This window comes from Mastomys coucha, unplaced genomic scaffold (genome assembly GCF_008632895.1).
Source record: "Mastomys coucha isolate ucsf_1 unplaced genomic scaffold, UCSF_Mcou_1 pScaffold22, whole genome shotgun sequence".
NCBI lineage: Eukaryota > Metazoa > Chordata > Mammalia > Rodentia > Muridae > Mastomys > Mastomys coucha.
The window spans coordinates 23199372-23219498 of record NW_022196905.1 but is presented as its reverse complement, the minus strand read 5'-3'; the positions used below and the strand labels follow the sequence as shown (position 1 = coordinate 23219498).

At 42.9% G+C, this 20127-nt stretch overlaps 1 pseudogene; it reads right to left on the bottom strand.

The window, feature by feature from the left end:
- Window positions 1-18346: 18346 nt before the first annotated feature.
- LOC116071097 overlaps window positions 18347-20127 on the bottom strand; it is a 4041-nt pseudogene continuing 2260 nt past the window's right edge.

Here is a 20127-nt window from a genome sequence, read left to right as displayed (position 1 = left end):
TTTCAATTATTAATTCAAAATTTTTATTTTTTGAGCATTTCATACATGAGGTTTTTTTTTTTTTAATTTTTTACCATTTCCATTTAGCTTCTCCTCCCTCCAACTCCTTCCATGGTCACACTCTCATATTCATAACCTCTTTTCAGTTATTCACACATACGTGTGTTTATACATCCTGCTGAGTCTATTTAGAGTTGCTCATATGGACATGTGTTTAGGGCTGATGACTGGCATTGGATAGCCTCTAAGGAGGCTAGGCTAGCCTCTCAGGGGGCTAGCCCCTGCTTACTCTACTGGGTGGATGTACCATATTTTGTCTGTGTATCTCTTTGGAAAGTACTTTTTATTTTTCTCCCTGCCCTGTCATTGTGCCTAATATGAATAAAGCTCTCATGAGGAGGTCTTAAAAAATACTCAGCCAATATTTAACTCTTTACATAACAATAACCAAGCACACAAATCTCATTGGTACTCACATTTGTTCTCCTTTTAATAAATGGTCAAATGACCCATATACTAAAGAACTCTTTATGATTTCAGTGAACACCTGATTTGTAGATTTATATCACAAACTATATATTTGGGTTAGAAATTTCTCAGGCCCTAAGTGGAGTGGAGAAGTTTTGGAAGCCCTGGAAGAACACAATAGATTTGGCAGGCTGGCCTTGTGTGTTGACATAGTATTGAAACCATTCAATTTCTAGTTTTATTTATTTAAGAGATGCTTTTGTGGATGCGTGTGTCATGTGTGTGGAGGTCAGAAGTCAATCTTAGGCATCTCTCTTGAGATATTGCCCATCTTTTTTTTTTGAGGCAGGGTCTTTCATTGGGACCCTGCCGGCTGACTGGACCAGGCTGGCTGGTAGAGGAGTTCCTGGGATCCCTCCCCATGTCTCTGGGATTATAAGTTCCTCCCCCCTTTTTTTCTTTTTGAATGGGTTCTTGTGCTTTTGTGGTTGACCCTTCACCAGCTGAGCCATCTCCCTAGTCCTGGTTTCTTTTTAAAATTTGAACAATCCTTGGGGTTCTTTGGCAATAATGATGCCATCTAGAATGGGGATCCTTTTATCTATTTCTTTCTGTTTACATGCCCTTTGCTGCATCCCATTTTGCATTCAGTTGCCTTTATAGGAACGAATTCCAGCCTATGAGTGGTGAGAGGACAGCCTTCCATCCTGCGACAGAAGGGAAAACATCCATGTCTCACCAGAACGTTAGATGCAGGATTTTATAATCACCGTTTATCAAATTGAAGACCTTTCCCTCTGCTCTCACACACACATATATGTGTGCTCAGCTTTACTACGAAACATACTGGGTGTTGTCAAGCCCTGGCCTGCCATAATTGACATGATATGTAGTTATTCATTAGCATATTACTGTGACAGTTATATTGATTGACGTTAAATATTGAGCCATTCTTGAAAAATTTGAATTAAATACCAGCTGGTTACAGAGAATACATTTAAAAATCAGATTTGTAAACTCTGCCTGACACTGCTTTGTTAAGGACTCTTGCATGTAGATGACAGAGGATGTTGCAGTATGCTTTGGGGGTTTGTTTGTGTGCCGGAAAATGCTGAGAGTGGCCTCCTAACAGGAACTGTGGAGTGTCTTCTCTTGTTTTCCTGAATAGTGATGTTAATGCCTTTTCAAATATTACCGAGAGTTCTCCCACACAACCATAGGGATCTGAAGATGCCTTTTGGGGACATTTTAAAATGACAATTCCTTCAACACCTGCAGGCTAATAAATGAGCTGTTTCATAAATGGATGAGTTGTCATAGTTTATGAGTTCTTTCAAGAACGGGTTCACTTCATCTTCTTTGCAAACTTACACATCTATGTGTATTATGTTAACAGCAAGGTTTGCAGACTCTGTGTTCACTCTCTATTTAATTTTGATAAGTTTTGTCTTCTTATTAGAGGCTCCTCAGTTATGCTGGTTGGTTGAAGTTGCTTTAGGTTTCACTGGTTTTTCTTCTGTTTTAAAATTAAATATTCATTTATTTGTTTGTGTGTTTTTGTGTGTGTGTGTGTGTGTGTGTGTGTGTGTGCATGAGCTAGTGCACCTTTGCCACAACAAGCAAGTCAACGTGCGACTTGCCAGAGTTGGTTCCTTCTTTCCACCATGTGGGGCTCAGGAATCAGACTCAGGTTGTCAGGCTTGGTGGCAAGAGCCTTTAGTTGATCTTTCGGGGGAAAAATTTTGTTCTTAATTTCACTGATTTCTCTCTCTGCTGTCTTAATTAGTTACTGTTCTCTGCTCTTGTTAGGCTCACTCACTCTTCCATTCCTTATAGTGGGATTTAGGCTCCCAGTGTCCCTGACTCCTTCTGCTACTGTGTGCAGTTGGCATCCCACCAACACTTCCACTGGATGCTAGGGCTGGGGGTTGTTGCTTGCAGTTTGTATTCAGTTCTACATCTTTCTCTTGAGATTTCTTTGGTTTCATGGTTACTTTAGAAGTAGTACGCTGTGTTGTTTCCAAGTGTTTGGAACAATGCAGGTCATCTTCCACATACTGATTTACATTATAGCCTGAGATTGTTCTCCATTTTGCAGATGAACAGTCAAGGATCAGAGAGGTCAAGCTATAATGTGAGTGTCAGAGGAGTTATTGGATTTTAGTGGTAACCCATGGTCTACACACTTGACCAGAGTCCCAGCTAGTCTGGAAAGAGACCTACATACCCACTTTTCCGGGGGAAGGTCATCCAGGAAGGATATTCAAGGTGGAAGTGATCGAGATGAATTATTATCAAGTGGTAGGAAGTCAGGTAGAGTAAAGAATCTGGATCATTACTTTTACTTTCCAAAATCTAAACCAGCCCTTTCCATCTTGCAGCCACAGAACGAATAGATGACATACAGCACTTGCCAAGCGGGGAAAAAAAAAGGCTTTTATTTTTGGCCAAGTAGGAGAAACTTGAAAGCCTTGAAGGTGAGTATTTGTACCCAAAGACAGGACATTCTGTTCAGGGTTAGGGGGGAAGGGAAAATTTTAGATAATGAGTGGAACTCTTCATCAATTTCCCAGTGGTTAGGGGAGAGGAGCAGGAGGATCATGGGAGAACCACCTTCTGCACCCAGGCTAGTTCCTGCCTGAGTCAGAAACTGGCTGGTCCAAGAAAGGACATTTAACTACAGGAACACAGTGCAGATAGTACAAATGAGTCAGGGAACAGAGAGTTGTTCAACATGGCCTCCTTTGTGGCTGCAAATGGCTTTGCAGTGTTTCATCTTTCAGTATAGCCAACAGAGCACCCGATGCTCCCTTGACTGCCTAGCAGGAAATCTTGCCTGAAACAGAAAGCAGGATAGTAAGGATCATTTTTCTCAAATTCAAGTGGGATTTGCCTAGTGACAGAATGACAGAATTCCCTTTGTAGTCTGCATCCAAGGATGTGAGGAGGTCCTGGGTAGTGTAACACACAAGAATGAGAGAACCATTTGTATTTCATTTTAGAAAGTTTCAGTTGATGAGACTGTGGCACATCAGAAGGGACAGTCTGTGGTAGGATGAAGAGCTGGCCCTGGCTGGGGCAGAGGTGGACCAGAAGGTCCTATAGGTAGGCGTTTAGTTAGGTGTAGAGTGAGTTTCAGAAAAGCAGAGCAGTTAGGTTGGTCCAGTATATTTTCTTATGTGACTGTGTGGGTAGAAGAGCAACTTATTCAACCAAGATGGGATGATCTTAAGGAGAAGGGGACATTGGCAATGCAAATTGTTACCACAGATGCAATGATTGCTTCTGTACATCCAGCTTGAACACCTATAAAGTGAACATGGGAATGCACAGTCTGGAAAGGCTGTATGAAAGCTCTGCAGCACATTCAGTCACCTTCTTGAAATGGCTACATTACCTGCTCATTGGAAGTGTCCTCCAAGTGACTGGCAGTAACCATGAGGCAGGAGGTGCAGGAGAGACTCTGGAGTGCACTGGGGGAAGGGCTACCACAGGCAACGTTTGTGCTGGGGTCCTGTGTGAGCTCACTGACTCTTCCATGAAAGTGAATGAGAACTAGGTGAATTCTGATCCTTAGAGAAGGTCTTAGCCCCAGAGTGACCCAGGGCACAGCCTCAGAGTGGCTCACAGAGGTCTTCTCACAGAACAGAGAGATCTAGGAGTGAGTCTCATGCTTAGGAAAGACCAGGCTGTGGGATAGGAGTCCCCACCAAGACAGGCAGTTATGAACAGGTGTTGAAAAGCAACTGTAGTCTTTGGCCTTAAAAACCAAGTATGTAAAGTAGTGCTGCCTTGAGGGAGAAGAATGGACTCAGGTGGTACCGGACTTCGCGTTTATAGAGCTTACATGTAAATAGTAAACCATATTCATAAGCCCTGCACATTTTACTGTCTTTAAATTGTTATAGGTTGAATTCTGCCCTCCCATAAATTTACATGTTAAAATTCTAATTACCAGTATCTCATGATGTGCTATTATTTGGAAGTAGAGTTGCTGCTGTTGTAATTAGCAGAGTCAGACCTCACTAGCTCTACTTAATAGGATGGACTTCTAATTCAGCATAATGGCAGCCCATGTTAAGAGGGAAATTTGGACACATGCACACATAATGAGAATTCCATGTGAGGGTCGTGGTGACATTGCCACAAGCTAAGGAGCCACCAGAAGCTGGGGGAAGCGGTAACAGACTCCCTCACAGTCTTGGAGGGAGCTGATACCCTGACCTTGGACTTCTGGCCTTCAGCAAAGGGAAATGATGGATGTCTGTTGTTTAGGCCACCCAGACCATGCTGTTCTGTTCTGTCAAAGTAAATAAATATACACCTAGCAAAGAAATACCCAAGATACACCTGCCCTGTTAATGTCTGTCTGGAAGCTAAAATAGGGTCCTCAGTTTGGCACAGTTAATAATCCAACTAGAGGTGACTGGGCCTTGGTGGGTAGCCACCAGGCCCTGGCTTGTTCTTGGTGGATGCTCAAAGTGAACTTCAATTTTTTGGAGAAATCTGTGGATTCATTGATGAAATATGGGTTGCATTTCAAATCAGTCATTGTTAAAAAGTTGAAGTTGATTGAGGTAAATATTTATGTAGTCTCAGCATGAGTATTTCTAATGATGTAAAAATAAGAAAGGAAGGCAGATGTTTGGTACTTAAAACATAGCATAAGATGTCATAACATAACATAACACTTTCTCCAAAACAGCAATATATGCATTCTTCACAATACACAGTACACAGGAAATAGTCAAGAAAGGTCAAAGAACTGGAACAAAAGTATATTCCCTGCTCATGGAATCAAACCAGACATCAGTCAGGAAAGGAATTTTAGGGAATTCAAAATGTGTGTGCACTTTTAAATGAACTAAAACTACACTAACTTTCATAGACAATGGGAAAATTTGGACACATAGAGGGGAATCAGGACACATGCACACGTAATGAGAATTCCATGTGAGGGTCGTGGTGACTTTGCCACAAGCTAAGGAGCCACCAGAGGCTGGGGGAAGTAGTAACAGACTCCCTCACATGGACGGAGGGGGAAAGATAAGAGAAATTAGAAATTGACATAAATGAAAACACACATACCCACAAACACACACAAACACACAGAGACAGACACACACACACAGAGGTTTAGAATTGAAGTGTTTTAGTTAGGGGTCTTTGGAGAAGGAGAATCTATCTGTCTGTCTGTCTGTCTGTCTGTCTATCACTTAAGAAATATCTTCACAGTGCCATGTGTTTCATGTGTTTGAATAAACACATTTGGACACTATGCCACGTCAAGTTGACATGTAAAATTAATCATATCTCTAGCCTTCTACCTTAAGAAAGAGTAGAGCAAATTAAACCCATAGCAAGAAGGAAGGAGGGAAGGAAATAATGATTATTGGAATGTAACAGATTTTAGAACCAAGAGAGGGAACCATTTAACTCATAACTTGGTCTTTTGAAGAGATCAACATAAATGGCAAACATTTAACTAGTCTAAGGAAAAGAAACTCTCCGTTTCTAGAGATTGAGAATAAAGGAGGGCATGCTCATGGAGCCACAGGCCTGTAGCTTAGATACTGAAGAGGCAGAGGCAAAAGAACTGCCTGAATTTCAGGCCAGGCTGGCTTATATAACGGCTTCCAGGAATCCAAGATCATCTAGTCAGACTCTGTCTTAACATACAAAACAAAACAACACCTTCCAAAACCTTCAAAACAAAAACAATCCCACCCCCCATACACACACACAACATGATGCCACTACTCAGATTTACAGAAATAAAAATGAATTTTAGGGGCTGACTACGATACTGGAGGTAGCTCAGTGAGTAAAATACTTGCTACACTAGTGTGAGAATTTGAGTTTGCTTCTCAGCACTCTGAGGAAAGCCAGACATAGTTTCCTACACTTGTAATCCCAGAGAAGGGAAGGCAGAGATGGGTGGATCCTCCCTGGCCAGCCAGCCTAGCCTGATCGAGAAGCTCCAGATCCCAGTGAGAGACCCTACCTAGAGAATGAAGTGGATGTCACCTGAGGAACGACTTGTGATACTGACTTTTGGCCTACACACACACACACACACACACACACACACACACACACACACATATGTACCTCCTCACACACATGGACACACACATATGACCTCACACAAACATAAACAAAAAGGACTTTAATAAAATATTATTGTTAATTCTAGGATGCTATATTAGATAATAGTAGTGGAACAATTCCCAGAAATTCACAAAGGGAGCTGAGAAAAAAGGAAAATCCAATAAAGCATAGTTAGTAAAGCCATTGGGTTAGTCATTTAAAAAGCCTTCAAAAAAAAGAGAATCCTGAAGCCCCATGGCTTTGTTGGCAGATTCTATTGAATGCTTAAAAAAAAAAAAAAAGACACAAGTGTGCCACAAACTTCCAAACATACAAGAGGAGGGAAAAACTTGCAGCTTATTCTCTGAGGCCAGTGCTAGCCACACAAAGAAATGGAAACTAAAGGTCCTGTGAATAAGATTAGACAGCCTCAGGGTAACGCCTAGATACTGAACCCAATACCACCTAATAGAGACAATGCCCAATGAGCAAACAATGATCAAGAGGGGTTTGGCTTAGGAATGTATAGATGGCTCAACACATGAAAAAAAAAACATTATTGTAATATACCATGTTTTAGGGAGCTAAGGAAGCTCTGAGTGAAGTGTACTGTTAATGGGCACAGCTAGGTTGAGAACCTAAAGCCTCGGATCCACAGAAATGCAAGGGCTTCCCTGTATGCATTGGGCTCAAAAATAGTAAAGCCTTCCTGGGCTCCAAGTTTGAATGTGCAAGTACAAGTGTTTACAAATGATTGATTGTCATGTGCAAAAACCAGCAACTGTAGATTTCTCCTCCCGGACACTTGACTCCTGAGACTACTCACCTACAAGCACCTCTTACTGAGACTAGCTACAGCCCCTTCCCAATACCCCGACTCCCGTGCTGTATGTAATAAACACACTGAGGTTCTGGGTTGCTGCCTAGTTGGTACCACCCCACCAGAGTGCCCATAGCCACTTGACCCCAGCTTTTCTATTCATGTGTCTCTGTTTTTCTTCATTCCTTTGCTGCCCTACTCAGGTTTCTGGGGCCCAAGCCACCTGGGATGCAGTATATATTAATAGGAGAAAGGAAGAATACACAAAATCATATCAAAGACACTGAAAAAGCATCTGACCAAATTCATCACCCTTTCACAATAAATATTCCAAGCAAGTCAGGACTAGAAAGGTGCTTTCTCAACAGAACAAAGACTGTCCACTAGAAACTCAAAGCTCACAGTATATATGACACTGAAACCCAAATGTTTTCCTCTACATCCAGGAACAAATCCAGAATAAGTGCTCTAATTTATGCCCAACATCTACCTAATCAGGATAATTGGACAAGAAGAAAGTAAGTAAAAGGTACTCTGATTTAAACTATCTTTAGTTATAGACAATATAATCTTGTATGTAGAAAATCCCAAGGAAGATAGATGCACACAAGAAAGCAAAGAAAGAAATGCCCTAACAGCTAAAAACAATTGTGAAAGTCTGTAGGATACAATATACAAAACACCAGTCTAGGTAACTGGGGAGCTCTCTCACTCCCGGGATCAGGAGTCTCCCCGGGGTTAAGACAGCAATTCTTTCCACGTGTTCTACAGACTCAACGAAGTCCCGTCTGAAATTTCATATGGAAATGCGAAGACTCAAAATAGCTCAAGAGAGTCTGTGAAAAGAACAAGGCTGACACACATTTTCACACTTCAAAAGCTCGCTGAAGCCAGTGGCTCTCAGCACATCCGGACACCGGCACAAAGATACATAGATCAATGGGGGTGGAACTGAAGCTCTTAACCGGGGTCCATCCACGACTTTATGACTAACCAATTTCAATAGTGCATCAGGGTGGTTCATTCAGGGTAACAGTCTTTTCAGAGGATGCTGCTGGGATAATTAGAGACCCATGGGTAATCTGGAGCTCTACCTCAACGCACATACAGAAATTAAGTGCAGGAGAATCAAGTATCTAGGTGTAAGAACTTAAAATGGAGCTCTGTGTTTTAGGAGAAAACACAGGTGGAAATCTTGTGATCTTGAAATAGATAATAGTTTTCCTCTTATAATACTTTAAAGTGCATGCAACTGAAGGAAAAAAGTGCCATTTGAATAAAATTCAAATTAAAACCTTTTTGTGAAGGTCCATTGTTAAGAGACTAAGAAGGGACTGGAGAGGTGGTTTAACAGCTAACAGCACTGACTGCCCTTCTGGGAGATCGGGGCCCCAGTCTCAGCAAGCATTTATTATTCTAGTTCTAGAGGACCTGAACTTCTGGGCTGAAGAGCACCAGGCATATGTGTGGTACACAAGTTTATGCAGGCAAATGCCCACACCAATATAATATAATTTTCTGGAAAGAAAATTCATAGAATGGGAGGATAAATTTTTCAATCCTATATCTGATATGTCCAGGATCAGAGTATATAAAGAGCTCTTAGAAGACACCAATTTAAAAGACAACAAGACCAAAAATAAACAAACAACACAGTAAGAAATAAAATAAAATAAAATAAAACAACTTACTAACTGGGTTTTAGTAGACATGTCTTGTAGACACACCTTATAGAAATGGCTGAAAAGAGCATGCAATCACGCTCACTAGCCACTAGGACTAACTACAAGGAGGAGCACCACATGATACTGGAATCTCACAACCCCTAGGATGTCTGCCTGCTGTGAGCAAAAGAGATAACAAGTGTGGGCAAGGATGTGGACAGGTGGAATCACCATCTTTACTACTGACAGAGTGAGAAACAGTGAAGGTAGTTTCAACATTACTTTGCAAGCACCTAAACATATTGAACACAGAATTACAAGGGGATCCAGCAAGTCTGTGATACATGCCTCAAAACAAGTACACACAGAAAGCTACATGCAACTGTTCATAGAGGCATTCTTTACAGTAACTGAAATGTGTGCATAACTCAAAACATTCATGAAGTGATGGATGGGTAAATAAAATGATATATTGTTATGGCAGACCATTGTTCTGACATATGAACAAATGATACAATGAGGCATGAGACAGCCTGGATGGAGCTTGAGAACTTTAATGAAAGAAGCCTGACATTAAAGACCTCGAAATAATTATCTAATTTACAGGAAATGTCCAAAGAGTCAAAAACAACATTGGTCATTAGGGGCTGGTGATAGAGAGGGTGGCAAAGACTGGTTAGGCACTGGGTAGGGGTGGGATTGGGGGTTCAAGCATGTGAGTAGTGACTGAAGAACCTTGTTAATGGACTTACACCCTGAATTGTATACCTCTAAATGGGAAATTTCATGCGTGAGTTGTATCCTTTGAAAAAGCAAGGGCAAAGTAAAATTAGCAGGCAAGTAAACAGAAAGTTTTTTGCAACATCCATAACAAACCAAAAGCTGTTAGTACTGTTAGGATACTGAGAACTGCTGAAAATCGTCTTGGAAATTCCCATGGAAATATCAGTGAGTGATGTGGCAGACACAGACACAGCGCAGCCTCTGTTAGACGGAAGGAAGTGTACAGAGCGAGAAACAGTCTGTTGTCTATCTAATGACTAAATGAGCCCAAGTACACAGGGTATTAGTGGTTAGAGGCTTAACAGTTCTCCGTGTTTTTAGTACTTCCATGGGTGTATTTATTTTCTATTTTAAAATATCATCTAAAAAGATGCTACCCTGACGGGCTGCCCATTCTCCCACAGACAGTCACACATGTATGTGGTTATTGGGAACCCAAACAGATTGAATGGTTTCATAGAGTGCTTGAAAATGGGAGCAGGGATGAGTTGGAGTGGAAGAGTCTATGGCAGATTTCATGAAAACACGTTACATATATGTATGGAATCTCCAAAGGCAAATTGTATGCAGACAAAATAATGGTAATATATGATATATATTTATGACGACTAACATATATTTAATAACTAAGCTCTTGGAATAGTTATTCTGGAAGCTTGTGTCTCAGTGGGTGAGAGCTTTGGAGTTTCTGATGTCTCTGACTACACACATACTGGAAGGCACTTCAGAGGAAGCTCCTTGTAATCAAACAACAGAGAAGAAATGGAGGTCCAGCTCTTGATGTAGCTTCACTAGGATCCACAGGACCAACACCTGGGAAATACCCTGAAAGCAGGTTCAACCAGGGCCCCAAACTCCAGCCTCAGGAAGCACCAGGACTCCATTCTCCTGACAGAGTTCCTCCTGTCAGCAGCCATGCCCGAATCTAGACATTCCAGAAGCCTCCTGAGTCAAAGCCAGGCAGGTACAGAAGCTGCTCTGCGAAGGGTCAGAGAAACCCATACCTGACTTAGGGAGGGTGAAGACCCAGACAGCCACTGTGGTGGAAAGGGTAGCAGACTCTGCCTAGATCTAGGTTGAAACAGCCCCTTACATGTTCCCTGTAGGGGTGGGAGCACCTAGGCAGGAACCAGAGGCTCTGGCTGGGAGGACAAAGAAAGGACAGAGTCCCCAGTTCCAGCTAGGAGCAGAAAAGTATGGTTATAGTGATGTTTCAGCAAAGATGTGTCATGTGGGGGATTGCCTGGGTTCAAGGAGGGTGGGAAGGAATGGAGGCTAAATTTGAGGGGGAGATACCTCAGGAAAGTATATGATTGCAATCTGGGTTTCCCCTCTCTCCCTCCTTCACTCCTTCCCTCTCTCCCTCCCTCTCTCTCTCCATCTCTGCATGCTTATTATCACTTATGTGTGTACTTGCTTGTGTGTTCATGCATTCCTGTGGGTACAGATGGGGATGGTCTGGTATACATTTGGAGCCTATATATGAGTACAGGCTTTTAGTAGGTCACTTCCTGTGAAAGATCCCCTGTCACTGAACCTAAGCTCTGAGGAGCCTAAGCTAGGATCTACTTCAAAGATAGGCCTTTTCAGACCAGAGGCATAAACACAGCAGAACAATGTGACCTTTCGTGGATGGATGGAGATGTTCTTATACTTGCTTTTTTTTTTTAACAATCACCTAAGTTAGCAGGAAGCCTTGTCTTGCTATGTCTCTGTATCCCACCTGACTTCATGGACAATAATACACACACTGCACTGAGCCAGGCATGGGTGTGTAGGCCAACACCAGGGAGCACTGTTCATAGGTATGCTATGGGAACCATGGACCCACATGGAGGAAACTGCATCCTCTCTGTACTGTACCTTTTAAATGCTTGAAGTCCAGTTGACTGTGCAACTTTGATGATTGATTTTTTTTTTATTTAACATTAGTTCATAAAAGCCTGTCAGTGCTGTCACTGTTTTTTAAGGCTGAACTGAAAGCTGAGGTTAAAACTCCAGGCACTGGTTCTCTGCCCTGGAGATTGAGCTCAGCCTGTAGCTCTTTGGAGAAAAGACCTGAATGGTCAACAGGGCTCTTTAAAGTTCCCTGAGCACTAAGATAAACTGGAAAACCCCAACTCTAGCTTTCAAGTTATAAACGCTGAGCTGTCCATTCATGGGTGGCTGTGTGAGGAGGGGAGCAAAATGGTAATGGCTCCATAGTTGCAGCCAGTTGGCCTTCTCAGAAAGGCGGTATGCACATAGGTCACCTGGTATGGTCTACTTCCTGTTTTAGTGCATCAGGGAATGCAAAGCTCAATGATTTAAACATCTTTCCCTAACTTTCCAATTAGACTTCCTTTCTTTATTTTTCCTTCCTTCTTTTCTTTCTTTCTTTTCTTCTTTCTTTCTTTCTTTCTTTCTTTCTCTTCCTTCCTTCCTCTTTTCTTCTTTCTTTCTTTCTTTTTGAAAATTACTTTATTATGCTATGTGCATAGATGCTTTGCTTGTACCTATGTCTGTGCACCATATAGATGCATACAGTGTCCTCAGAGACCAGAAGAGGGCATTGGATTATCCGGAACTGAAGTTATAGACAGTTGTGAGCTGCCATGTGGGTACTGGGAATTGAACCCAGGTCTTCTGAAAAGGTAGTCAGTGCTCCTAAACACTCAGTCATAGTTCCAGACCCATAATATCTTTACTTTTAAAATAGTGAGCATGTAGTAAGGCACAGGTCCTTTTGTTAGGAGGGATGTGCATGTGTGGTCTTTCCTAGTGGCATGGCAAGTGTTCTTACCTTGGGATCCAGTGAAGCGCCAGCTCTGCTATCCAGGCAGTTATATAAATCACACATTCTCTGGCCTGTGCAGCTAAACAGAGGCTCTGGAGATGGGAACCAGAAACCCCAGCTTTCCTAAGCTCTCAAGATGATTAAAATATAGGCTTAGGTTTGAGAATCCCTAATTTACAGCAAAAATATAGGACAAAAACCAATAGAACATCCACATGCAGCTAGGAAATAACATACATCTACATATATGTATCCATGTACATCTATATGCATGTATACACATATATGTATAAAATGTTGCATATACAAAAGAGTCACACATAGCTCATTTATACAAATACACATGCACAGAACACACATGTATGTGCATACACATACATGTATACACACATATGCACAGCATATACTTATACTTAGTAATACACACATACATACTTACAAGAGACATACATAACACACACATAGACACACAATATGTGCCTATACATATATACATCATGCACATTCATACCTGTATGATATACAACATTTATAGTATGATACATAAATAAAGCACAATGTCACACACATATAATGAATACCTAAAGTATTCGACCTAACCACATACACATATACAAAAAGCAGTCCAAGACTCTTCTTATGACCTTCACAGAAAAAAGTGGCAAGCCAGCAGAGAGCAGCTTTGGCCTCTCTTGCAGCCTCACTTGCTATACAGCTCATAGGTTTTTCAGTCTGCAAAAAGAGGGTAAGGCTATCCTGATGGGCCTCTAAAAAGTTAGACCTGCCTAGAGTTTGAATCAGAGCATAATAGCATCTCAGGGTCAGATACTGCTGGGTGTTCGGTCTAGCTCCCAGCACACTCTGTTTCTGGCAATCTGAGATATGACCTGAGCTGAGTGGTGGCTTGTCCTGGGATCCCTGGAGAATCTCCAGCCAGACAGCTTGTGAGTGACAGGGCTTGAGTTCATTTGGTGTCCTCTGTGCTCCCAGCACATCCACAGATGCGGGCCTAGTCACGCTCTCCTTGCAGAGCATCTGCTTCCCTGTGGACGCTTTTGCCAAGGAAGCATGCCACAGCTCTGCTTTTAATGTTTCAAATTACATAACATTTGATTGATCAAAAGTAATGCTGAGACAAAGAATTAACAGTAAAAATGTTGTCCTGACCCAAGGGCCCAACTCAAGAACAGGGCCATTCCCAAAAGCCATTGTATTCAGCATCCAACTTGTAAGCCTGAGGCCACTGCTGGCTGAACCATGTGGCACTAGGCCCCAGCTCTTGTGAGAAAAGAGGCTTAGGAGATGAATGCACAACCTTAGTAAAAGACAGCTTCAATGCGCTCTTTGATAGGCTTCACAGGGAGCATCATCGTCTTCGAGGCAGACCCACTGCTGCATAGGACGGCTACATTCTATGTTATATTCATGTGCAAGAAGTCTTCCTTCCTCTGTGATGGCATGGATGAGTAAGGACTCATCAGGCTCTGAAAAACCTAGACACCCCAATCTGCAGGCTCTTAAGTCCTTTGCATAGAAAAGTATATTAGCATAGAACCCTCAGGCGTCCTCCCATGTACCATAAGCCGTCTCTAGATTACTCATAACACTATCATGCTATGCAAAAGTGGTTCTTAAAATTCAGGAGCAATGGCGGGGCAGGACATCTCTTCATGGCCAGTTCAGATGCAATGTTTTTCTATGGCTGTTCTTGATCTTCAGTTAGGTCTGTGGATGAGCAATCTGCAGGCATAGGGGTTGGTTTTCCATGAATTGGAAGCCGATCCTCTCTCAGCTATGGAGGTGAAGTCTTGTTTCCAGTGTGACTTGTCATTTTGTGTTTAGGATGTCCTGGTAAACAGATATTCATCACTGTCCTGTCATAGTCTGTCTCCAAACATCTGGCCTTTGGTACCTTACAAAGGCAATCTTTCTTACCTCAAAGGCCAGAAGAGTCTCCTCTGTCTTATAGATGAGTCAGCATCACCTTTACCTGTGGTCTGGACTCAAGCCAGACTCTAGTTTCTCATTCTGTAGTCTTTTTAAATTGAATATCTATCATTTTCTGGGGAATCAGTACTGCTATCTCTGTCAAATTTCATATATAGGTGGGTCTATTTCTAAATGATTTTGCTCCATTGTTTGATTCCTCCTCTCCCTCCTGACCCCTTCTCTCTCCTAGGATATATTTCCTTTTTCCTTTTATTGAAAATAGACTTTCTCACATACTATATCCTCATTACCATTTCCCCTCCCTCCACCCGTCCTAGCTACTCTCTACTTCTCCCAGCTAGTTCATCCCATTTCTGTGTCACTTTAGAAAACAAGCAGGCTTTCATGAGCTAATAATAGAAAAAATATGATAAAACATAATTAAGACAGAACCAACACATTAAGATTGGACAAAAACAACCACAGAAGGAAAAGACCCCAAGAGGAGGAAGAAGAAACAGACAGATGCTGTAATATACTCATACTCAAGGAACTGTAGGAAAAAAACGAGAAGGAAAAGTATAAACTAAATCAAATAAAAATAAAAAGTAAGATTTTTTTTTTAAAGGAAGGGCCCTACAATACATTGCGAGATGAGGAACCTCCAAAGATGCTGTGGAGTTCATTTTCTGCTGGCATCTACTGCTGGGCACACAGCCTACCATTAAGAAGAGTTTATTTTCCCAGTGAGAATTCCTTGTAGAAAAGCACAATTTCATTTGCAAGTGGTTGTTAATTGGAGATTGCTTCTGGGTGAGAGAGAGGACATGTGTCCACCTTTGCTTTCAGCTCTAGGACCCCAACCTGTGCAGACCTGTGCAGACCTGTACAGACCTGTACAGACCTGTGCAGACCTGTGCAGACCTGTGCAGACCTGTGCATGCTGCTTCAGTCTGCTAGTTCTGATGAGCTTTGAGTAAGTTGACTTAAAGAGCTTTCATTCCTGGTGTCTTTGTAAGATTTGGGAGTGGATGTCCCACTCATGAAGACACAGAGGCAGAGATCAATGCAATAAGCAAGAGGTTTTTAATGATCCAGTATACTAGGGTTGTCCTGCAATCGGGACAAAGGAGACCCCAGGGAACAAAAGCACATACTCTTTATACCCTTCCAGTACATAGGTTTACAGCATGAGCTGGTTATCTTTCCCATTGTTCTTTGTTTCCATTGACCTTTGTCTCCCAGGTGAGGAAGAGATACCTGTTGCACATAGAAGGGGTGAACAGAGATCCACCCCCTACTGGGGACGTTTCCTGGAACTGGGCAATTAGGGCATCTCTTGGGATGGATGTTTGTTCATTAAACCCTTTTGAAGCTCTCTGTCTTTAAGCTTAATGGACATCCTGGCTTCCCAGTATTTTTATGAGTTGTCCCTGTTTGCTCAATTCTTACATTTTCCCCTCTTTCTTGGGATATCTCGATCCTGAGATTATGTGCTATACTGCTGTATCTCATCTCGGTTCACTTCCTGATATCGCTGTCTCAACATCATAATCTGTACTGTACTAACACGCTCTCTAATGAAGGCAGCCAAGTGATTTAGAATGCAGGGGCCAAAGGTAAGTAATAATAGGATATAATTAGTGGTCCTACAAGTGTAGAGACCAAAGATGTGAACCAAGGGGAGGAATTAAACCAGGTTTCACACCAGCTCTTGCCTTGAGCTCTTTCTCTTTTTCTTTGTTATAAACCCTCTCTAATCTTAGCTAAATTGTCTTTGACTCTTCCTGAGTGGTCTATGTAAAAACAACATTCTTCCTTTAGTGAAGCACATAGACCTCCTTCTTTAAGGAATAGCAGGGCTAATCCTCTCTTACTCTGAAGGACCACCTCTGAGGGAGGTCAGGGATTCTTGGAGGTCAGTCAAAATCTGTTCTATTTTCTCTATATCTAAATCAATGGCAGCTCTCAGCTCTCCATATGCTTTTTATGTTGTAAGGTCATAGTGGCTGATCCTGTGGCTGCCCCTGCAGCTCCTAAGCCCAACCCCAAAATGACTGCCAGGGTAGCCCCCAATTCTCTTTTCTGCCTTACTAAGTTTCCAGCCTCAGGATCCCAGTAATTCAGTACATCTTCATAAGGGTGGTACAGCAATCTAGGCACTATCTGGACCAAAACATAAAAGTCATGGTTGTTATTCAGAGTCTCTAAACTTATGCAGGTTGTAATCCCTGAGGTGCAGGCCCACCAGCTGTCTAAGGGTAGGAGGAGGTATCCGGTTGGATTCTCTATCAGAGAGTATGAAGCATTACACAGATGTTGATGGATTTGTGTTACCTGACCCACACAAAGGCTTTTTCCAGGAACAACTGACAGGGTCAGGCAGACTTGTTGATGGTTCCACCTGCAATGGTAGGAGTATTAACACATGCAATACCTTCATAGTAAGGGGGTGCCAAATCATAACATAGCCAAAACTTTCTAGTCATCTCAGGGTTCATAGCATTGAGTACTCTGAAGGCACTAGTTAGCATGTTACAGAGAGGGTTGACACTCAGGTCAGATTCTGGAGGCTGTGGGGATAGGGCCTCTAGAGAGAGTATGGTGGTCCCTAACACAGCAGTGGGTGTGGATGTTCCTGTTTTAGGTTTAATCTGGGGAGGGGACCGTGGAGGATCTGGGGGCGGATAGGGAGGTCTCAAGGCTGAATTTGGGTCTAGCAGAGTATAAGGGGTTTCTATCTTAAGCTTAATGGTATATATCAGCCCATCAACATATTTTTCTTTATAAAATCTAAATTCCCATGTTGTCCACCTGGTTACCTGCTTCCCTGGTTCTATAAAAGTAATATGGAGTGGGTGACACCAGGTCTCATGTTCCGAACTGTATGTCCACCCTGCCTTTCCTGCCTCATGATGGCTATAGTTGGGGGACACCTTTATATAGTCCCAACTGGAAGACAGCTTCCAGTATGTATCACCCGAAGTCTCACAACCCTAATTTTTACAGAAAAAATGATCTTGACCTCCACATATCAGATTAAGAGAACACTTTCGGTGGAGTCCAGGGCAAACGTAAAAAGTCAGGGTATGAAGTTGACTCCTCTGACTCACATGTCTGCACCTCCCGAATGGATCTAACCCATGCTGGCCGGGGGGAGAGGACACTTTGGGAGCAGGCATGTTGGGGTTGTAATATCCTTCCATATCCCAGTTAGCTGGCACACCAAAGGCCAGTTTGCAGATATCAGGGAACATATTAGGCCACCACAGGCCTGGTGTAGTGACTTTAGACCTGCTCCATATTATGTCTCCGTGTCCAGGAATTACCATCCAAGTCAGGTTACGTGGCTGGTAAGGGCTGGCACTGGATGGGCTCAAGGGAAGGGAACTAAGATACAGTACCATGACCAATAGGAGTCCTATTTTTAATTATCTTGAGCTTCAGCGGTTTATCAGAAGTCTGTGTTCTCCAAGGGTATAGTTCCAGGTCCAGTGGAGTGGGTTTAACATGTGATGCGTGGATCCATGGTGTAAGCCCGTCTACTTTAACTGCAGTTGGGGTGGTTAGCAGGACAAGGTACAGTCCTTTCCAGTGAGGCTCAAGCATCTGGGCTCAGTGTCGTCATATGTAGACTGTCATCATAGTAGACTGCGTCTCAGACCTGGAACTAATGCGGTATCTCAGGAGTCCCTGGCTCATAGGTAGCTGCCAGCTGTGACCAAACTTCTTTCTGTACCACCTGCAGCCCTTTTAATCTGGCATACAAATCATTATTACTATGACAGGTTAGCTCAATAATGTCCCCTAGTAGAGTTAGGGGGCAGGGGTCCCATGCAGGATCTCAAAGGGGGTCAAACTGAAGCGGGAAGGGGTATTTCTAACCCTGAACAGGGCCAGAGGTAGGAGCACCACCCAGTTGGCGCCAGTCTCTATGGTTAATTTTGTCAAGGCCCCGTTTAGAGTTCTGTTAACCCTCTCTACCTGTCCTGAGCTCTGAGATCTATAAATGCAATGAAGTTTCCAATCGACCTCTAAATACTTGGTCACTCCGACTTACCCTGGCAACGAAGGCTGGGCCATTATCAGATCCAATTACCTTGGGCACTCCATATTAGGGGAAAATTTTTTCTAGGATCTTCTTCACTACTACCGTTGTGGTCTCTTGCTTGGTAGGGAAGGCCTCCACCCATCCTGAGAAAGTATCTATGAAAACTAGAAGATATTTGTAGCCATACTTGCCTGGTTTTATCTCTGTGAAGTCTACTTCCCAGTAAACTCCTGGCCAGTCCCCTTGGTACTGTTTACCGGGGTCAGTCTTGTTTCTGCAAACATTCACCTTCTGACAGGGTATACAGTTGTGAACCACCTGCTATACCAGGTGTTTTAGTCCTAGAATATGATACTTAGACCTCAAGGCAGTTTGTGTTAGCTTGCTTACCTCTAGATGGGTTCATTGGTGCATTTATTTTATCATTGTCTTTGCCTGTTCTTGTGGTAGTATACTTTTACCCGATGGGGTCACCCAGACCCCCTTTCTCTGATCAAAACAATTTCAGGGTCCTTTGAGATGACCACCAGGTCTTTAGTGGAGTACTGGAACTTAAGTTCAGGCAATTCGGCCACCATCAATTTGGTCGCTCTAGAGGCTGTCGCCTTAGCTTCTTGACCTGCCAAATGATTTCCTCAAGCTATAAAGGAATCACCCTTTTGGTGGCCCGGACAGTGAATAATACTCACTTTTGCTGGTTTGTATAAGGTTACTAGTAGCACCAGAATCTCAGGTTTGTTCTTGATTTCTTTTCCTCCCAAGGTCAGTAGTCCCCGCTGCTGGTAGATGGTGCCATGGACATGGGCTGTAGTGAAAACATAGCTACTATCTGTGTAGATGTTGATCTTTTTGCCTTCTCCTAGCTCAAGAGCTTTTGTGAGGGCAATGAGTTTGGCTTTCTGAGCAGAGGTTCCCTCTGGCAGAGTTTGTGCCCATACAACCTGTTGTCCATCCACTACAGCTGCACCTACTTTCCTCTGCCCCTTTTCTAGGTAACTGCTCCCATCCATGAACCAAGTCTTTTCTGCATCAGCCAAGGGCCGGTCAGACAGGTCTTTGCACCAGCTGTGTGTCTCAGTGAGCACTTGCTGACAGTCATGGATGGGAGGCTTGAGATCGGGGTCTGGAAAAAGGGTGGCTGGATTTAGGCCCATGAGGGGATGCAAACGTGATCCTGCCAGAATTGAGTAACAAAGTCTGATAATAGGTCATTAGTGAGTAACAAAGTCTGATAATAGGTCGGGCAGTAGTGAGCCATCAATCGGGAGGCTGGCAGACCACACTCTCTAGGGCATGGGAGCTGATATTACCAGATCTTGTACCAGAGTCAATTTATCAGCATCTTTAACCAACACTGCGACTGTGGCCGTGATCCTCACTGACAAGCAGGCCACCCGGAGGCCAACGGGTCCAACCTTTTTGAAAGGTACGCCACCGATCTCTTCCATGGTCCCAGTTTTTGGGTCAGGACCCCTTTTGCTATGCCCTTGTTTTCTGCCACACACAGGTGGTGTCTTAGTCAGGGTTTCTATTCCTGCACAAACAT